The 20,996-nt window shown below is 35.6% G+C and overlaps 1 long non-coding RNA gene across 1 annotated transcript; it reads right to left on the bottom strand.

Annotated features, from left to right (window-relative positions):
* Positions 1–6,453: 6,453 nt before the first annotated feature.
* LOC143577835 (uncharacterized) lies at positions 6,454–7,917 on the bottom strand. Its single transcript, XR_013143178.1, has 3 exons — positions 7,467–7,917; positions 6,728–6,830; positions 6,454–6,644 (listed from the first exon to the last, which is right to left on the bottom strand). It is a non-coding gene; the product is annotated as an uncharacterized LOC143577835 (long non-coding RNA).
* Positions 7,918–20,996: the final 13,079 nt, after the last annotated feature.

The raw sequence follows: 20,996 nt of genomic DNA, 5'->3' as shown, positions 1-20,996 counted from the left end.
GTTATGCTCGATCCTGATAAACTGCCAAAGATCAATGTATAGAGTGAGAAAACATATAAAATTAATAAAACATAAAAAACAACAAAACATATTGAAAACTCACCATTTTAAAAAATTTTCTACTCTTTTCGTCCTTGGTTGTTCTTCTGGTTCATCTATAACCAAAAAAAAATTGTGAATCACTCAATCCAACATGTCACAACAAACAAAATTGAACGGAGCAAATTAATAACACAGCCACCAAATTGATAAGAAATGCATCAAATTTAATGTGAAATGGATTAAAATGATTTTGACCATTTCCTAACTGACTTAAAAGACCAACACAAGAAAATCTTAATTATGCGAAAAGAGCTATTTTTTTTTTGTCAAAAATCAATAACAAGAAATAGATATCGGGGATATCCGAAAATGAGTCTAAAAAGGTTTATATTGAAGTGTTTTTGCAACAAAAACATATCGTTGTTACTGAATTTGCTCATAAATCATAAAAATGATCTACTAATGATATATCTTTCATAAATCACTTCAAAGTGATTATAAAACATCATCATATAACTGTATTTAAACTCAACAAGGTTAAAGATCTATTTCAAAACAAGCAAATGTGATCGATAGATTCAACAATGCAAGAATTAAATCAAAAGGCATATTTTACCATTCTCAGTCATTGTGTCTTACTTATTACTTCAAATAAACTTGGTATGTGTGTGTATGTGAATGAAACAAAAGGATATAATTCTTCTTGGAGGGTAAAGTGTGGAAGAATAGAGGATATTTATAGCCTGATATTTACATTACGCTTTTACGTTTTAAATAAAAAATAATAATTTAACTCTAAAATTAATGATCATTAATTCTAAATAATGAAGTAACCGACATAGAAATAATGAATTGAACCATATTGTCGGCTCGGCAATGAACTACATCTTAATCAGAAGCTAACATATATAAATGTCCTCATGTATTTCTAGTTAGGCGTGTGAACCGGTGAATTTGTTTAACTAAATGGGCAGTGTTCGTGCCAACCTAACAGGTTCGCGACTGACCCGTTTATTTAATATTTATATTTTAAATATGTGTTTTATGTCAGGAATAATTATATTATTTTTAAAAATAAACCGATTAAATTAACTATAAAAATTAATGCTCAGACATTAATCAAAATAATGAAATAACAGGCACAAAACGTAACAAACAAACCATATAGTCGGCTCGACAATGAACTACATCTTAATCAAAAGCTATAAGATATAAATTTAACAGCTTTATTTTTAAATGAAATGTTTCATGTCACAGGTTAACAATTACATTATTTTCAAAGATAAACCAATTAAATTAACTCCAGAAATTAATGCTCATTATTCAAAATAATGAAACAACCGACACAAAACGTAACAAACGAACCATACGATCGGCACAACAATGAAGTACATCTTAATCAAAAGCTATAAGATATAAATTGAACAACTTTATTTTTAAATGAAATGTTTTATGTCACAGGTGAACAATTACATTATTTACAAAAATTAACCAACTAAATTAACTCTAGAAATTAATGCTCATTATTCAAAATAATGAAATAACCGACACAAAACGTAACAAACAAACCATACGGTCGGCTCGACAATGAAGTACATCTTAATCAAAAGTTATAATATATAAATTTAACAACTTTATTTTTGAATGAAATGTTTTATGTCGGCACAGGTGAATAATTACATTATTTTCAAAATTTAAACTATAGAGGTAGGGTATCAAAAAGACCCAAATACCCTTAAGTAATGCCCGCGGGTCAATCAGAAGTCCCTCAAAAGGCACCCGCGGGACATATAAACCATCCGCATAATCAGTTGAGGAAGAAACACCCTCATAGCACGTGTGGAAGCATCATAGCACCCTTAAAGGTCTTCCGCAAGAAGAAATACCCTTCCGCGTAAATGACCACGAGATAATGCTCCGGGACAGCTGTTAATAACCAATTACCTTCTAGAAGATGTGCCAAGACGCTTTCTTGGGCAATACGTGATCTTTCGACCAATCAGCTAGTGACACCTGACAATGCCGTTATAACCATGCATATGGCCAATATTCCCCTGTTAACCAATGATAAGGGGACGCGTGTCCAGGTTGTTATACATGCATATGCAACGTATAAACTGAACCTATCACATAGAGATACGTGTCCAGACGGTTATACTGGTATCTTCTTAAGGGACAGCTGGCCCAATCACCTTCCCACACCCTTCGGCTATAAATACCCTCTCGATCGTCATGAGGTATTCATCCACTCCCAGTGTACTCTCTCAATTTACTTAAGTGATATCTTCTACAGAACAATAATTATACTCACGCCGGAGGGTGGTTACGGGAAGTGTAAGGCTCCGTTCCCGGTAGCCCTACTTTAGCGTCGGATTTACTCATAAACACAGTTCTACAAATCAGAGTTTATTAAAACTTTCGCGGAATATAAAACTTTAACCGTTTATTACAAAACATTAAATCATTTATTTGATACCATAACACAAAACATTATACTTAAAACATCTTTTCTTCTTTCTTCAGATGCCAGCCGTTCAATCCATGCCATGTGTCATCCTCATGTTAACTCTATAATCAGCTCACCTGGGTGCATACTAAAAGTCAGCTACGCTGAGTGAGTTCTAGTTAATCAGGTAACATACAATACATACACATATCATACATACTTATGTATCCGAAGATACATATTCATGCTTAACCAGTTAACCTTCTATTCTACATACATACTTGCTACTACCTACCTCAATCCACCGTGAGTATGTTCATAGTCCGCCGTCTATACCTATACTCAAGGTCGTGAACATAAAAAGGTCCGTCGTCCTTACCTATGTTCACCATTTATGGTACGTACAAAGTCCACAGTCCTTCCCTATACCATCCTATATTAACAACACGTGCAAGGTCCGCAGTCCTTCCCTGTGTTACAACCTATTTATTAGCACGTAAGAGGTCCGCAGTCCTCCCTATGCTATCACAACACAATATAGCATGTATAAGGTCCGCAGTCCTTTCCTGTGCTGACACCTATCTACAATACGTATAAGGTCCGCAGTCCTTATCTACGTTGACGTCTATACCTATAACACGTATAATGCCCATTGTCCCTATCTACGTTTACATCTATCATCTATATCACGTATAAGGCCCGCCGTCGTTAACTACGCCAACACCTGCCAAGTCTATGTCCAACAGAAGTTAGAGGGATTTGTCATCCTAACTTACTAAGTCAGATATAGAACTTATTTGCCATCCCTGTACCTGCATACACTTATTTGCATATACAATAATCACATCGTAGCATAAGAACACTCTAGGCGTTCTACACATCATTCATTTAACAATCATACTCCTTGTCGATACGTGCAATATCTGAAGATCGTTCACGCCCCGACAAGCATTTATCTATCACGGTCATACATCATTTATAGATTACATATAACATTCATATCTTTATTTATAACCTGACAGTACGCGCAATATCCGAAGATCGTTCACGTACCGACAAACAATCATTCATATCTATCACATATCATATATAGCATACACTTACCACTTAAGGTAAGTGTATTAACTAATCACCTCGAGTATGCACACAGCCCCGAAAACATAACAAGGAAGTGGGGCTAGAAACTCACCTGAATGCGGTTACGTTCACCGTTAATCGTAATCCCTTTCTTGAGCTGTGCACGGCTAACTGTATAATATTCACATGTATCAATTAACTATTACTACACATATCGTATTTCTATCTAATTATAACCCTCAACGAACGGGGGTTCGGGGGCAGCGCCCCAGCCCCTAGCAGGGTCCAAGGGGCAGAGCCCCTAGCTGGGGTCGATTCGCTATCTTCTTCGCCATAACGAATTAAGCCTAATTCGCTAGCTAATTCGTTACTTTCATAATCTAGTTCGTTAACTGATTCGTCATATAATCATCATCTGGTTCGTCCTCTGATTCGTTAACTTGTCATAACGAATTGGGCAGGTAACGAATCACTTGATTCGTTATCATTCCATGGCGAACTAGTGGGTAACGAATCACTTGATTCGTCATCTTAGCATAACGAACTGGGTGATCTAATTCGTTAATTTGTCCTAACGAATGGTTGAACTAATTCGCTATCTGGACGTAGCGAATTGCACCATTCTTAGCGAATCAACCCTGTTCTTATCCAGACTTTGACTTAGGGTCAAAGTCAAAATTGCCAAGAACACAGAATAGTCAACATTCATCAGATCTACAATTAAACCCTCGTTTCTTAACCAAATATCACGATTAACTTCCTTTTGATTCAAAACAAATGTGAAGTTGTAAATTGGGTTCGGTCTCAAATTAGGACCTCCGCTAAACCTGAGTCCATTCCAGGGATCAATGGATTCGAAATTACAGCGCCTACAAACCCTAACCATCAAATCAGCCAAACATCAGTGTTTAAGGGGTGCGATTTAGGCATATAGGTTACGGGTTATTTGAGGTTATCGATTAACATATCAAACGTTAATGGATGTCAGTATTACTTGTTGTGTTTGATTCGTTTTCAACATACAAGAACAGATCTGTGATTCCCCAAACTAATCCGAACCTAAACGAACGATTTCTAATTATAAACGTACCTTAAACGAGTCGAACTACGAACACGATTAAGCCTTGATGTTGTTTTGGTCCGTCACGACGTTCCAGCACCAACAAGCTCGGGTTTTCGCCTTCGGATCTTGGTTCGGGTTATAAGATGGTGTTGTGTGTGTTTTCTAAGGTGTAGACTATGGTGTAGAGATAAAAATAGGAAAGGATTAGGGTTTAAGGGGTATTTATACTCCCTTAAGCCCATGGACCTAAGGCCCATCTTTCCTTCTTGGTCCATATTTAATTCTATCTAATTAGCCCACTTGAACCATCTTTGTTATTTTACTACTTCTCTACCAAATCAAGTAGACGTTCCCCTTCATAAATAAATAATATATATAATATTATTCTTAGAAATTCGGGATGTTACAGGAAGACCCCCCCTCTTGTCCTTCCCGTAACGAGCTCACGGTGTCTGTTTTGCAGGTTCACGTCACTGGACTTTGGGCAATTGAGTTCATATCGTATCAGTAGTTAACCGTATCCTACCCTGTGGATTCATTGGATCTAGGACCCATTCGTGGGGAGCAGATCCGTATTTCTTCATAAACCAATTAAATTAACTCTAGAATTTAATGTTCATTATTCAAAATAACCGACATAAAACGTAACAAACAAACTATACGGTCGGCTAGTCAATGTACTACATCTTAATCAACAACTATAATAAGATATAAATATCTTCATGTATATTTGTTGGGAGTATGAACCCGTGAATCTGTTAGCTAAATGGGCAATGTCAGGGTGACCAATATATTTGATTTTTTATATTTTAAATATGTGTTTTATGTCAGCACATGTGAATCATTACATTATTTTTTGAAAAATAATCATGTTAAATTAACTCTACAAATTAATTCTAATTAAATAATGATTATTAATTTGTAGAGTACCTTCTTTGTCTCCGGTTGTTGGTGTTTAATAAAGTTTGTTTTTGTTGGTTGTTCGAAAAAAAAATCTCGTTAATTAAAAATAATGAAGTATCCGACATAAAAATAGCAAACTAAACCATACGGTCAGCTTGGTAATGAACTACATCTTAATGAAAAGCTACAAGATATAAATATCTTAATGTATTTATGGTTAGGGGTGTGAACCCGTAAACCTGTTTAGCTAAATGGGCATTCAATTGATCATTAGATACATCACAAAGAAAAACAAATTGAAACCTAGCACAAATTCAATCTCCTAACTTTCACAGCTCTTGTTAAAACTAATTTGTCACGGTTGTTGATTGGTCTTATCTATACAGGGATTTTTTCATTTGCTATTGAACGCGTTAGAGGATAGGTATTCACAAAGAAGAATTTTAAAAAGTTGTAATACTAACTCCCAAACAACACAAATTGTGCAACAATAACAGTCCAACCCTTGCTACATTAATCATTAAACACATGTGGCTATACAATACGAATTTCTATCCTAAACAATTGGTACAAGCAATAGACTGCTTTTTTTTGGCAATGAGCATTTCCTAAAGATTACGCCTTCACTGCAGGGATCAACAACTGCCCACTCTTCATTATTCTGCTTGTAGAGAAAGCAACGACCTGATCCAAGTGACCCGCTAACCTACTGCTCCGTTTACCCAATTTTCTTGTGGCTTTATGTTGAAGAAATGACCACAAGTTGCGGTCACATGTTCTGTCATGACTGCATAACAACTGCTATGTCAGCTCATGAGGGGGGTTTCTTCCTGACAAATAATAGGGCACTTGCCCTGAGCTGACATAGCGCTTTTGATGCAGCCATGACAAAACATGTGACTGCATATTGTGGCCATTGCTTTAGCATAAGGCCCAAACATATTGGGCAGTCATAGGTATGTGGCCACTGCTATGGTCGAGGTGGTGCTACTTGTATATTTGACGATTGTGGGTCACGGTCAATGCGTCTTCTCTTGTTCGTTGCAGAGGTTTCTAATACCAGAGACCGAAGTGCTATGAATAATCAACATGTTATGATCTGATCCGGATAGACTGCAAAAGATCAATATATAAAGTGAGAAAACAAGATAAATTAATCAAACATAAAAAATAGCAAAAACATATTGAAAACACACCATTTTGAAAAATAAAAATATACTCTTTCTGTCACTGGTTTCTTTTGCAAAAAATCAATCTTTTCAAGTAGTCCTCCTGAATATGGTTGTTCTTCCGGTTCATCTATAACAAAAAGAAAAATAAATTATGAATTACGGAATCCAAAATTTCACAACAAGTAAAACTAATTTTGACCATGTATCTAAAATAAAATAAAAATTAACATGATTAAATTGATTTTGACCTTTTAATACAAATTATAACTAACAATGTAATACAAATTATAACTAACTTAAAGACCAAAATAAAAATTCTTAATTATGCAAAAAAAAAATGTTAAATTTGTCTCAAATCAACAATAAGAAACTACTTTTGGGGATATCCCGAAATCAAGCTAAACAGATTTAAATTGAAGTATTATTGCAACATAAACATATCGTTATTACCGAATTTGCTAGTAACTAATAAACAAGATCTACTTCAAAGTGATTATAAAACATGATATAAATTTAACTAAACTCATTAAAAAACCAAGCTAAAAGATCCATTTCAAAACAAGCACACGTTTTTTTTTTTTTTTTTGAATGTTTAAGCTTTCCTCCTACTATTTACATTAAACCGCCATTGCCAGGGATCGAACCCTGGACCTCTCACCCAAAGGCCAAAGCCTTTACCATCCCACCAAAGTGGAGATGGCAAAAAACAAGCACACGTGATAGACAGATTCAACGATGCAAGAAATAAAAAGGTAGATCTTACCTTTCTCAGTCATTGTGCCCAGCTTACTACTTCTGATAAACCTTGGTATGCATGTGTATGCGTGCAATGGTCAAATATCAGAGCCCTTTTTGCAGGATTGAAATGAGGAAGAAAGGAGAATATTTATAGCCTGATATTTACATCATATTTTAAACAAGCAAACAAAATAACACTATTAATTAATGCTAATTATTTCAATATATCGAGCCAACCAACACAAAAGATATCAAACTGATTGTATGGTCTGTAATGAACTACTTTTTTAATCGAAGACTATAAGACATAAATATCTTAATGTATTTCCAATTAGGGGTGTGAACCCATGAATCTGTTTAAAATAACCGTAGGTAAATATATACATCATATTCTAAAAAAGGAAAAAAAAATATTTCAATATATCGAGCTAAATGACACAAAAGATAACAAATTGATCGTGCGGTCTGCAATGAACTACTTTAATCAAAGGCTATATATAAGACATAAATATCATCATGTATTTCCAATTAGGGATGAATCTGCTTGGCAAAACCGAAGGTAAATATTTACATCAAATTTTTAACAAAAAAATAATAATAACACTATTTAATCGAAGACTATAAGACATAAATATCTTAATGTATTTCTAATTAGGGGTGTGAACCCATGAATTTGTTTAAAAAAAATCATAGGTAATTAAATATTTACATCATATTCTAAAAAAAGGAAAAAAATAATATTTCAATATATCGAGCTAAATGACACAAAAGATAACAAATTGATCGTACGGTCTGCAATGAACTACTTTAATCAAAGGGTATAAGACATAAATATCATCATGTATTTCCAATTAGGGATAAATCTTTTTGGCAAAACCGAAGGTTAATATTTACATCATATTTTTAACAAACAAAAAAAATAACACTATTAATTAATGCTCATTATTTCAATATACTGTGTCAACCGACACAAAAGATATCAAACTGATCGTATGGCCTGTAATGAACTACTTTTTTAATCGAAGACTATAAGACATAAATATCTTAATGTATTTCCAATTAGGGTGTGAACCCATAAATCTGTTTAAAATAACCGTAGGTAAATATTTACATCATATTCTAAAAAGAGAAAAAAAAATATTATTTCAATATATCAAACTAAATGACACAAAAGATAACAAATTGATCGTATGGTCTGCAATGAACTGCTTTAATCAAAGGCTATAAAACATAAGTATAATCATGTATTTCCAATTAGGGATGAATCTATTTGGCAAAACCGAAGGTAAATGTATACATCATATTTTAAACAAACAAAAAAAATAACACTACTAATTAATGTACATTATTACAATATATCCAGTTAAACGACACAAAGATAACAATCTGATTGCACGATCTGCAATGAACTACTTTTTTAATCAAAGGCTATAAGATGTAAATATCTTAATGTATTTCAAATTAGGGGTGTGAACCCATGAATCTGTTTAGTACAATAGATGGTAAATATTTACATTGTATATTTAAACAAAAAAATAACACTATTGATTAATGCTCATTATTTAAATATTTTGTAAGGCCCCGTTACCGGTGCCCTACTTTGGACGTTGGATTTACTCATAAACACAGTTCTACAAATCAGAGTTTATTAAAATTTTTGCCGATTACATAATACTTCAATCGTCAATTACAAACAGTCTAACTTGTCTTTAAATCATAACATAAATCATAGTGTTTAAACTTTATATCTTTTATCTTTAGATGCCAGCCATTCAATCGAAGCCATGTGTCAACCTCATGCTAACTCCTTTAACCTGCTTACTTGCGTGCATACTAAAAGTCAGCTACGCTGAGTGAGTTCTAGTTAATCAAGCAACTTACCATACAACCATTATATGCATTATATATGTATCCGAAGACACATAGTATGATGTCTATTCTGCTCACCTTACCACTTAACCACTTAACTGTCACCTACGTCTTAGCCACTTGTTTACGGGAGTACCCACGCACTCACGTTATGCCACTTTAACAACGAAGGCACGTAGAGGCTTGTCCTCCCACGTTCTCTTGTTATGCCACTTTAATAACGAAGGCACGTATAGTCTTACCCCATCACGTACTATCGTCATGCCATTAACACCCTTAGTAGACCCCTTACCACTTCTATCACACTTTATTCTACTTGTCTACAACACACTTCCTATCAGTTCATCATTTACGTAATAAGCAAGTCACATCATAACATTCACACACCCTTATAACCACTTGGAGATCATTTTCCTTTGACGACGCGTGCAATATCCGAAGATCGTTCATGCACCATCAAACATTCATCCATACCTCTACATGAGGACTAACTCATACATCATTTATAGCATACACTTACCACTTAAGGTAAGTGTATTCACACTTCACATCGAGTATGCACACAACCCCGAAAACATAATAAGGAAATGGGCTAGAAACTCACCTGAACTCTGTTACGCGCATCGCTAATGGTTATCCCTTTCTTGAGCTGTGCGCGACTAACTGTATAACAATTACACGTATCAATTAACTATCGCTACCCATATCGTCTTTCTAGTTTAATTAGAACCCTCAACGAACAGGGGTCCGGGGGCAGCGCCCCTGGCAGCGGAGTTCCAGGTGTCGGTTCATCGTTTCGCAGCTAGATCTAAAGGATTTAGGTCCATACAATATCATACTATCATTACCTCATCATTACCTCGGGTCGGAAATCAATTCTTCTACATGGTTTTGGCTATATAAAGAGAGAATAAGAGAGAGAGCTTAAGTGTGTGTTTTGGGTGGTGTATGGAATGAGTGAAATGAAAGAATTATGGGTTAATTAAGGTTTATATATTATGGGTCATAGGCTCCCATGGTCTTTTCTTCCTTCATTTTTAATTGTAAGGCCCCGTTACCGGTAACCCTACTTTCTTGTTGGATTTACTCATAAACACAGTTCTAAATATCAGAGTTAATTAAAACATTTATGCGGAATATAAAACTTTCATAAAACATTACTTAATTCATAACTTGTCTCAAAACATTCATTGTCTTTCACATTAAAACATTAAAATTAAAACATCGTAAGTCTTCAGATGCCAGGCTCTTATTCTTCTGCCATGTGTCCCCGCTCAAGCCAGCTGTCTCATCCTACTCACCTGTGTGTAGAGATGGGCAAAAAAACCGGTTGGTGAACCGGTTCAACGGTTTAAACCGAAAACCGGTTTTTACAAAAACCGGTTATTTAAAAACAGGTTTGACCGGTTTAGTAACCGCCGGTTCGTATATCGGTTACAAGTTCTAGAGAAAAAACCGGTTACTGAACCGGTTATGGAAAAAACCGGTTAATTTTAAAACCGGTTATTATGAAAAAAACCGGTTATTAACCGGTTATTTTAAAAAAAAAAACCGGTTAATTAAAAAAACCGGTTATTAACCGGTTCTAACCGGTTTCTAAACCGGTCCTAACCGGTTAGACCGGTCCGAGTTTTGCACCAAAAAAACCGGTTAATAAACCGGTCCGGTTATTTAAAAACCGGTTTTTTTCCAGGCCAAGAAAAACCGGTCCGGTTATTAACCGAACCGGTTTTTTTAAAAAAACCGATTTGTGCACCTCTACCTGTGTGCATACTAAAAGTCAGCTACGCTGAGTGAGTTCTAGTTAATCACATAATCATACAATACATTCTTACATTTCATACTTAATCTCTTAACTTTCTTTCATATACACCTAAGTGCTTTTACTTTCATTTTTACTTTCATACTTTCTTTACATACATAATCATACTTTTTAAAGAGCCTTTTGCCCTATAACCTCACAGATATTATAAGGGTCTGGTCCCTAGTTTTCGAATATTAGAAGGGTTCGATTCCCTAACATCGCAGATATTATAAGGGTCTGGTCCCTATCATCACAGATATTATAAGGGTCTGGTCCCTAGTTTTCGAATATTAGAAGGGTTCGATTCCCTAACATCACAGATATTATAAGGGTCTGGTCCCTATCATCACAGATATTATAAGGGTCTGGTCCCTAGTTTTCGAATATTAGAAGAGTTCGATTCCCTAACATCACAGATATTATAAGGGTCTGGTCCCTATCATCACAGATATTATAAGGGTCTGGTCCCTAGTTTTCGAATATTAGAAGGGTTCGATTCCCTAACATCGCAGATATTATAAGGGTCTGGTCCCTATCATCACAGATATTATAAGGGTCTGGTCCCTAGTTTTCGAATATTAGAAGGGTTCGATTCCCTAACATCACAGATATTATAAGGGTCTGGTCCCTATCATCACAGATATTATAAGGGTCTGGTCCCTAGTTTTCGAATATTAGAAGGGTTCGATTCCCTAACATCACAGATATTATAAGGGTCTGGTCCCTATCATCACAGATATTATAAGGGTCTGGTCCCTAGTTTTCGAATATTAGAAGGGTTCGATTCCCTAACATCACAGATATTATAAGGGTCTGGTCCCTATCATCACAGATATTATAAGGGTCTGGTCCCTAGTTTTCGAATATTAGAAGGGTTCGATTCCCTAACATCACAGATATTATAAGGGTCTGGTCCCTATCATCACAGATATTATAAGGGTCTGGTCCCTAGTTTTCGAATATTAGAAGGGTTCGATTCCCTAACATCACAGATATTATAAGGGTCTGGTCCCTATCATCACATATATTATAAGGGTCTGGTCCCTAGTTTTCGAATATTAGTAGGGTTCGATTCCCTAACATCACAGATATTATAAGGGTCTGGTCCCTATCATCACAGATATTATAAGGGTCTGGTCCCTAGTTTTCGAATATTAGAAGGGTTCGATTCCCTCTTCGTTACCATACAACCATACATCATACCTCGAGTATTAGTAGGGCTCGGTACCCTTTTCGTAACCATACAACCATACATCATACCTCGAGTATTATTAGGGCTCGGTACCCTTTTCGTAACCATACAACCATACATTATCATTTCTTTCTTCTATTATCTCTATCATGTTCATACACATAAACATACATAACATACTTACCTTATACATAGCGTTACAACCTGACAGTACGTGCAATATCCGAAGATCGTTTACGTACCATCAAGCAATCATTCATACATTTCACATTATCCACATAAGGCATACACTTATCTCTTAGGATAAGTGTATTAACAAACATATTGAGTATGCACACAGCCCCGAAAACGTAACACATAAATGGGGCTAGAAACTCACCTGAACACGGTTACGTTCACCGTTAATCGTAATTCCTTTCTTCAGTTGTGCACGGCTGACTGTATAACAAGTATACGTATCAATTAACTATCACTTCTCATAATGTATGTCTATCTTTATATGACCCACAACGAACGGGGGTCCGGGGGCAGCGCCCCTGGCAGCGGGGTCTAGGGGCGGCAGCCCCTAGCAGGGTCCAAGGGGCAGAGCCCCTGGCTGGGGTCGAGCTGCCAGGTCAGCTTGGAAAAATTTTATTTCCATTAACTGTCTTAACACATTTTTCATTAGATTTTTAGTTTACTTCCTAATCGAACTTGGCTTTAGGCGAAGTTAAACCTTGGGCGAACTTAGCTTTAGGCGAAGTTGTCATCAGGCGAACTTGGCTTTAGGCGAAGTTGTCATCAGGCGAACTTAGCTTGCAGGCGAAGTTCATCAGGCGAACTTAGCTTGCAGGCGAAGTTCATCGCTTTGAAGGCGAAGTTGCCCAGATGCAGGCGAAGTTGCCCAGACAGCCGCTGTTCGGTTTCTTTCCAGCATTTTGAGCGATTTTAACACCCTTGCTATGGTTCAATATCACCCACTACGCTTCCCGACCATTTTCGGTCGCTTATACACTAAAAAAAGCTTGAATCTTTAAACTTCAAAGATCAAGAATCATACCTTTTTGGGCTTGTTTGGATCTCGTTTACTTGCTAGTACACTAATCGCTCTCTCTCGGACCTGCCCGACTCTTCCCTTGGCTCGGCCGGCCGGCGGCGGTATGCGTGTGGTGTGTGTGTGTGTTTTGGGGTGTTAGGGAGTTTGGTGAAAATGAAGATATTTTGGGATTTTGGGGGTATTTATATCCCTGAAATCCCATTCTCATTTAACCCATCTCAATTAATCCACGTCCAAGACCCGCTCCCTACCCGATATTAATTAATTACACGAAATCACTAAACATAGCTTCCTTTATTCATCATTAAAACTTTTAGGATGTTACATTAATCCAAGTCCATTACCCATATATATTTAACCCAACACTAGCCTATCTAATATTATTATTATATTCCGCTAACTCAATTAATTCACCCGACGTAAATATTATATTAAATATTATTCTAGAAATTTCGGGATGTTACAAATTTCGAGCTAACCGGCACAAAAGATAGCAAACTAATCATACGATCTGCAATAAACTACTTCTTTAATCTAAGGCTTTAAGACATAAACATCTTCATGTATTAATTAGGTGTGTGAACCCATAGGGGTGTCCAAAATACCCGAACCTGATTAACCCGACTCGACCCGAACCTAAATAAGCAAATTCGGGTCGGGTTAATAGGGTCAAAAGGCATTAATCGGGTTAACCTGAATTGCTAATAGGGTCGGCTTTCGGGTTTAGTTTTGGAAAAAAGTCGGGTTTCGGGTTGTAACATCCCGTTTTTCCAGTTTCGTTTAAAAAAATAATATTTACTGTTATGAGTTGGACTTGTGTTGGGTTAAATAAATATGAGTGATGGACTTAGATTAATAAGGAAGGAATAAAGACCATAGGCTTAAGCCCATTACCCATCATATATAATCAATAATTACTCCATAATCCATTCATTTCCCACATTCCATACACCACCCAAAACACACACTTAATCTCTCTCTCATCTCTCTCTTTATCTAACTGAAACCAAAAAGAAGAATCGATTCCCAACCCAAGGTAATGATAGTATGATATTGTATGGATCCAAACCCGCTAGATCTAGTCGCGAAACGACGAGCCGACACCTTAAACCGTTAACGTCACGAGATCCGGATGGAATCGGGTAAACCGAGCAAAAGATAAGCTTAGGGGTCACCCTAGCTCAGATCTGGATCGAACGGGACAAGAAATAGTGAAGAACGGTGGAAAACAACTGAGATCTCGCTTTTCTGGCGAGATCCCGGTTTTCCGACGATGACGGCGCTGGAAAGGCGGCGCCGGAGATGTGGGTACGAGGTTAAAGGGTGTCAGAATATGGTTCTGACATTCTCTTACCTAACCCTAGTTCGTTAGCGAAGAAATAACGAATTAACAAGCAATTCGTTATGCCATTCGTTGAGAAGAAATAACGAATTAGAAGCAGTTCGTCAAGCCATTCGTTAAGTACTTTGTTAACGGGGAACTGACAAATGAACCCCCGGTTCGTTATAAAAGCCAGTTCGTTATAAAGGTCCATTCGTTGAGAAATAACGAAGAAGTCCATTCGTTAACGAACTGGATGACGAACTAAAGTTTGAAAGAATGACAGAAAGGTCCCTGGACTTAAGATAAAATGGATTAATTACAAAGAAGCCCTCGAACTTCATGAGTTAGCAAATAAAATAATAAATAAGAATTCTAATGAAAAATGTGTTAAGATAGTTAATGGAAATAAAATTTTTCCAAGCTGACCTGGCAGCTCGACCCCAACCAAGTGGAAATCATCAAAGAGCTTCCAATAAAATTAGTGATTCAGTGTAGGTCCATTTTGAAATCATGGAAGTCTTTGATCGATTCCTCTAAATTCATCACAGCTTACACCACTGGATGTCGTGCTCAACCGCAACATCTGCTTATAAGCTACCAAGATACAGACTTTGCGGAAAAATGTATGTTTCGATTGCAAATGACGACACTTTCCCTCATAATCAATGTTTTTAGACCAGTCCCAGATGTCGACCCGGGCCTTACCGGGTCAAAGGTCGGACCGGTGTTTTACCCGGTTGACGTCATAAATAGTTTAAATAAATATTTATTTCTATATATAATTCATATACGTATAAAAAATCATAATAATAGCAAAGTTTAATGTTTATTTATGTTTTATACATTATTTTTTGAATATATATGATTTATTTTTTTATCAACGTCAATGAAGCTTGGTTGGTTGGCTCAATGGTAGTTATTAAAGCTTCTATATCGGAAATGACCCAAGTTTGAATCCCGGCATGCACATTTCATTTTGGATTTAATGTAAATATGGGTTTTACCGGTTGACCCGCCGGGTCACAGGGTCCGGGCCGACCACAACCGGCAAAACCCGGCCGATTTTAGAAAATGACCCAAATACATGACCCGACCCGGTTCGGAGACCGGGTCCCGGTCGGACCGGTCTGACCGGCCGGGCCAAGATTCAAAACATTGCTCATAATAAGTATTCCGTCATTGTTCCCTAGTCCGTTAACTGGCTTAAGGATTCAATCATCGTTGGTACCTCTCATGGATTGGTTTGCCTGGCCAGGTTTTTATAAAACGACCCAAATACCTTACCCGACCCGGTTCAGAGACCGGGTCCCCGTCGGACCTGTCGAGCCGGGTTTCAAAACATTGCTTATAATAAGTATTTTGTCATTGTTCCCTCTTCCGTTAACTGGCTTAAGGATTTAATCATCGTTGGTACCTCTCATGTATTGGTTTGCCTGTACGGTTATTATCGGAATCCGGGTGATAAAAAGTTATGGTCTGAGACGAAGATGGCTGTTATTTGGAATCCGTCGATCAAAAAATCAGTTGCTATTGATATGCCATCTAACGAAGCTAGAACTGCTCTTGGTTTTGGGGTTTGTCCTAAAACTTGTGACCCAACAATTATAAATATAACTGATATGCATGGTGAAACTTGTGGTAGTCGTTGGCAAGTTGAAGTTTTTACTTTAAGTTCACAGGTTTGGAGAAGGTCATATGGTAATCTGCCTAGAGACTTATTAAAATTTAATGGTCCTTGCTCTTCGGTAAACATAGATGGGTCCATTAATTGGCTTGTTGGAAACACTATTATTTCATTTGATTTGTCAAATGAAGAATTTAAATAAATGTGTCTCCCAAACGACTTATTATACATCGAAAGCTATTTTTTATTTAATCATAATGATTCTCTTGCTTTGGCTAGAATGGATGTGACGAAGGATATGATCTTTTTTGATGTGTTGGTGACGGAGAACGGTGATTCGGGATCATTTATAAGTCGATTTAGCTATAACATACCATATGAATTCGTTGATAGAGTAGGTTTTCCACTGGAATTTAGGAGGAATGGTGCGCTTTTGATGGCGATGTTAGATGTGTATGATAATTTGGCAATACTTGTAGCTTATGCACCCTTCTCAAAACAACTCAATGAAGTTGGGTTTAAAGGGTTTTCTACGACAGTTAGCGTGAGCTCGTACACGGAGTCTTTGATTTTGCTTGGTTGGGTTTTAGGCGTGAAATGATTAGTGTTTGAGCAGTTGCTTGATATTTCAAATCTCTCTCTTTTCGTTATTTAGAAGGTATACACTAGCTTTGTGTCGTATGTTAGTTCGATTATTCTGATATATTAAATTATAATGAATTATGAATATTTTGTTGATAGTCAAGTTGATTTTGGCAACCTTTGTTTTCAAATACCAATATCTTTTCATTGCGCCAAAAAGTCATGTTGTAGGTTGTCTTAAAATAAACTTCTATATATAAAATCAAGCCCAGCTTCAAGAAAGCAAAAAAAAGTTTTGGGTTGAGGTGGAAATTTTTTTTGGGTCTTAATTAAAAAGGAGAAATTTGTTGGTTTAAATAAGGGATATTGGTTTTTAATACTCTCAACTTTCCCTCATTGGTAGATAACACTCCCAACTTTCGATTTGTCACCCACCACTCCCAACTTTCACCATATTTTCCTGTACCACTCCCCGTCTAAATGAACACTAACCCCGTTAATGTTTTGGACTAAAAATGTCATTCAAATTAGTTGAGGGGGTAAAGCAGAAATTTTATTTTTAACACACAACCTCCATTTCCGGTGACCTCGTTTTTCCGGCGACCTTGTTTTTCCGGCGAATTTGAGTTTTCCGGTTTCTCGTCTTTCAGAAAATGGAGTTGTTTCAGAGGTGTAAAAAGGTGATGGAGATCATGAAGATTGTGCACCGGTGGAGATATGATGAAGATGGTGCTCGCCGGAAACCTGCAACTCGATTTTCCGGCACGCAAGCGATCCCGGAAGGTGGCTGGGTGAGACACTGGTGGTGGCGGGGGGCGGGGGTTGCGGTTTTGGGGCGGTTGGCGGTGAAATGATGGATATGGTGTTCGCCGGAAACCTGCAACTCACCGGAAAACTCAAATTCAAACGTGAAGCTCGGTGAAAATGATGGATATGGTGTTCTGAAAGACGAGATAGCCAGAAAACTCAAATTCGCCAGAAAAAACGAGGTCACCGGAAATGGAGGTTGTGTGTTAAAAATAAAATTTCTGTTTTACCCGCTCAACTAATTTGAATGACATTTTTAGTCCAAAATATTAACGAGGTTAGTGTTCATTTAGATGGAGAGTGGTACAGGAAAATAGGGTGAAAGTTGGGAGTGGTGGGTTACAAATCAAAAGTTGAGAGTGTTATCTACCAATGAGGAAAAGTTGAGAATATTAAAAACCAAAATCCCTTTAAACAATAAAATTTTTATATGGGTTTACTTGGTAATAGTTTGAGTTGTGTAAAAAACTTTTGTATAAAAATAAGATTAAACATGTTTCAAGTGAGACTAGAACCCATAACCTTTTGGTTGTGAGTGATACCCCTTTACCACTAGACCAGACAAGTGGTTATGTAATTGAGTTTAAACATTAGATATACATATTGTTTTTAATAAAAATAAATATTTTTTTTAAAATAAAAATTTTGGGCCTATGACCGTCGACCACCCCGCTACCCCTATGGGCCGGCCCTGTATAAAATATATACTTTTTATTAACAATTATGCGCCCCCCCCCCCCCCCCCCCCCCACCAAGAAGTGTGGGCAATCGCCCACCTCACCCTTCCTATTGGCCGCCCTTGTATGTGCATTGATGGGTTTAGAAGGTATCACTTTGGTGATCAAACGTCTAATGGTATGTGAACTCTTGATATAACAATTACAGGTTGCATATATGAGATAAATATTGTATTACTCTATGAAAATTTTGATGCCCACCTTAAAGTTTAAGTTTACTGCTATTATTATGAATAAAGACACTTGAATGCTAAATTGATTCTTGTATGAATATCAAAACCCTATGGACTTTCAATAAATGACTACTTTTGCTCAATCACTATTTAAGGGTGTATAGGTGAGTTTTAAAAAGCTATTTATTTGTTTTTTAAATAGTAAAAGTTGTTTGGTGAACCTTCATTTTAAAGCTTCAAATTTGAGCTTTAAAAAAACAAATAAGCAGTTTTAAAAGAGAAAATTTAGACACATCATGGGGTTTTTCTAAAAAAACCATCAATAGGCCGCCTATAGTGTTATAGGCGGCCTATTGAGAGGTTTTTTTTAGAAAACCACACCAATTTTGTCTTCTTATGTTTTATATTTAATTTTTTTTATGTTTTCCCCTTTTTTTTTTAATGTTTTAATTTTAATTTTTTGTTTCCTTTTTTTATTGTTTTTATATAATAATTTTTTTTTAAAAAGATGTGTTATTATAACAAAAAATTTTTTACCAAAACAATAAACACGTATATACACCAAACCAAAATATTATTATATACAAAACATAGAGTTTGTACAAAATATATAATAACGGCGTGTCGTTGATGTTGGGGCCCGTAAACGTCGCATCGTGAATATCGATGTGGTCGTTGACCCTCCGTATGACGCCTGATCCCTGACCATCGTCGTCACCCCCGTCCGCGTCTAACGCCCGATGTGCTCACCTCGTGAAACAAAGTCATGGCAACTGAAACAAAGTCAGAGTCAAACTGGTCATCATTTTACCCATTTTTACCTGCTTACTTATAAAATTTTCAATTCAAGTTATATATTTTTCAATTCAAGTTATATGCTTTCTACATATAAATTTGTTAATTCAAGTTATAGCTTAAATGAAAAAAGGTCAAAACCGGTCAAAGTCAAACTGGTCGAAAGTCTATACTATTAATGCATAACATTGTATTGAATCATTTTATTCACTTAATAATATTATAATCGAAACGATACAATTAAAAAATGATCATAAAATAATAATAAATAATTAACAAAAAAAATGAAGTAATAGGCGACATATAGGACAAAACGCCACATATTATCTTCCCTTTCAAATCAAGGTGGCCATAAAATGGTCGGATTCTGGCCACATTTATTCTCCCCCGTCCAAATCTTCAATAAATCATTAGTAAATCTATAATAACAATAATAGTGAAAAGCGTACCTTTTAAATCTATTAATAACAATAATAGTGAAAAACGGCGACATTGATGATGAACAACGACGGTGGTGGTGATGAACGTAATAATATTACGTAATAATAAGAATAATAAATAATAATACTTAGTAATAATAATAATAATAACAAAAATAATGAATAATAATAAATATTACATAATAACAATAATAATAAATATTACACCCATAATATTATTCATTGTTAATGTTATTACTAATATTATTTATTATTCTTATTACTACGTGATTTTATTGTTATTATTATAATTTTTTATTATAATTACGTAATATTATTATTTACTATTATTACGTAATATTATTATTTATTATTATTATTATTACTTATTCATATTATTATTATTGTTTATTATTATTATACAAACACCCATCCACTCGTTTTACAACCTTTTACAAAAATATGTCAATCTATATACAGAAATATGTATAACTAGGGTATATACCCGCGTGATTTCTGTATAACTAGGGTATATACCCGCGTAACACGCGGGTGGAAAAACATGTCAACAAACATAATAAATTTAAATAACAAATTCAAGCAACACAAAACTTCTTCAAACTTTCAGACCAAAACGCTAACCATTTACTTTGTCTAGATATCAAAAGTTAAAAGTTACAATAAGTTAATGTACACCGAACAAATAAAAAACATCAACAAAAGACATAAACATTTTCTTTCATATTAAACCACCGTCAACTTCTTCAAACATTCTACCAAAAGAAACTCATTTTGTTTCACCACCTGAAAATTTAATAAAACAATAGCATTCAAATTAAATATATTATAATAAATAATAGTATTATTAGAATAAATTGTAAAATTCTTCAAACATTCAACCAAAAGAAACTCATCTTGAACACTTATTTTTCATTTTTGACCAATCTTGCAACAAACTTTTAAATCATTAACATTAATATTTTGTTAAACTTTCAAAACTTAAAAACGTTTTACAATAAATGAATTTTCAAATAACTTTGGAAACATTAACTTTATCATAAAATCGGTTGCTAAATAAGTGTGTGTGTGTGTGTGTGTGTGTGTGTTAAAAGGAAAATCAAACCCGAGCTGACCCATTAAAAAAACATGTATTTAACTCTAAAAAGTTTTAAAATATAATTTGTTATTTGACA

The sequence above is a fragment of the Bidens hawaiensis genome, unplaced genomic scaffold, assembly GCF_021521415.1.
Source record: "Bidens hawaiensis isolate Kalapana, Puna unplaced genomic scaffold, B.hawaiensis_p1.1 tig00028823_1, whole genome shotgun sequence".
Taxonomy (NCBI): domain Eukaryota; kingdom Viridiplantae; phylum Streptophyta; class Magnoliopsida; order Asterales; family Asteraceae; genus Bidens; species Bidens hawaiensis.
This window is presented reverse-complemented; position numbering and strand designations above follow the sequence as displayed.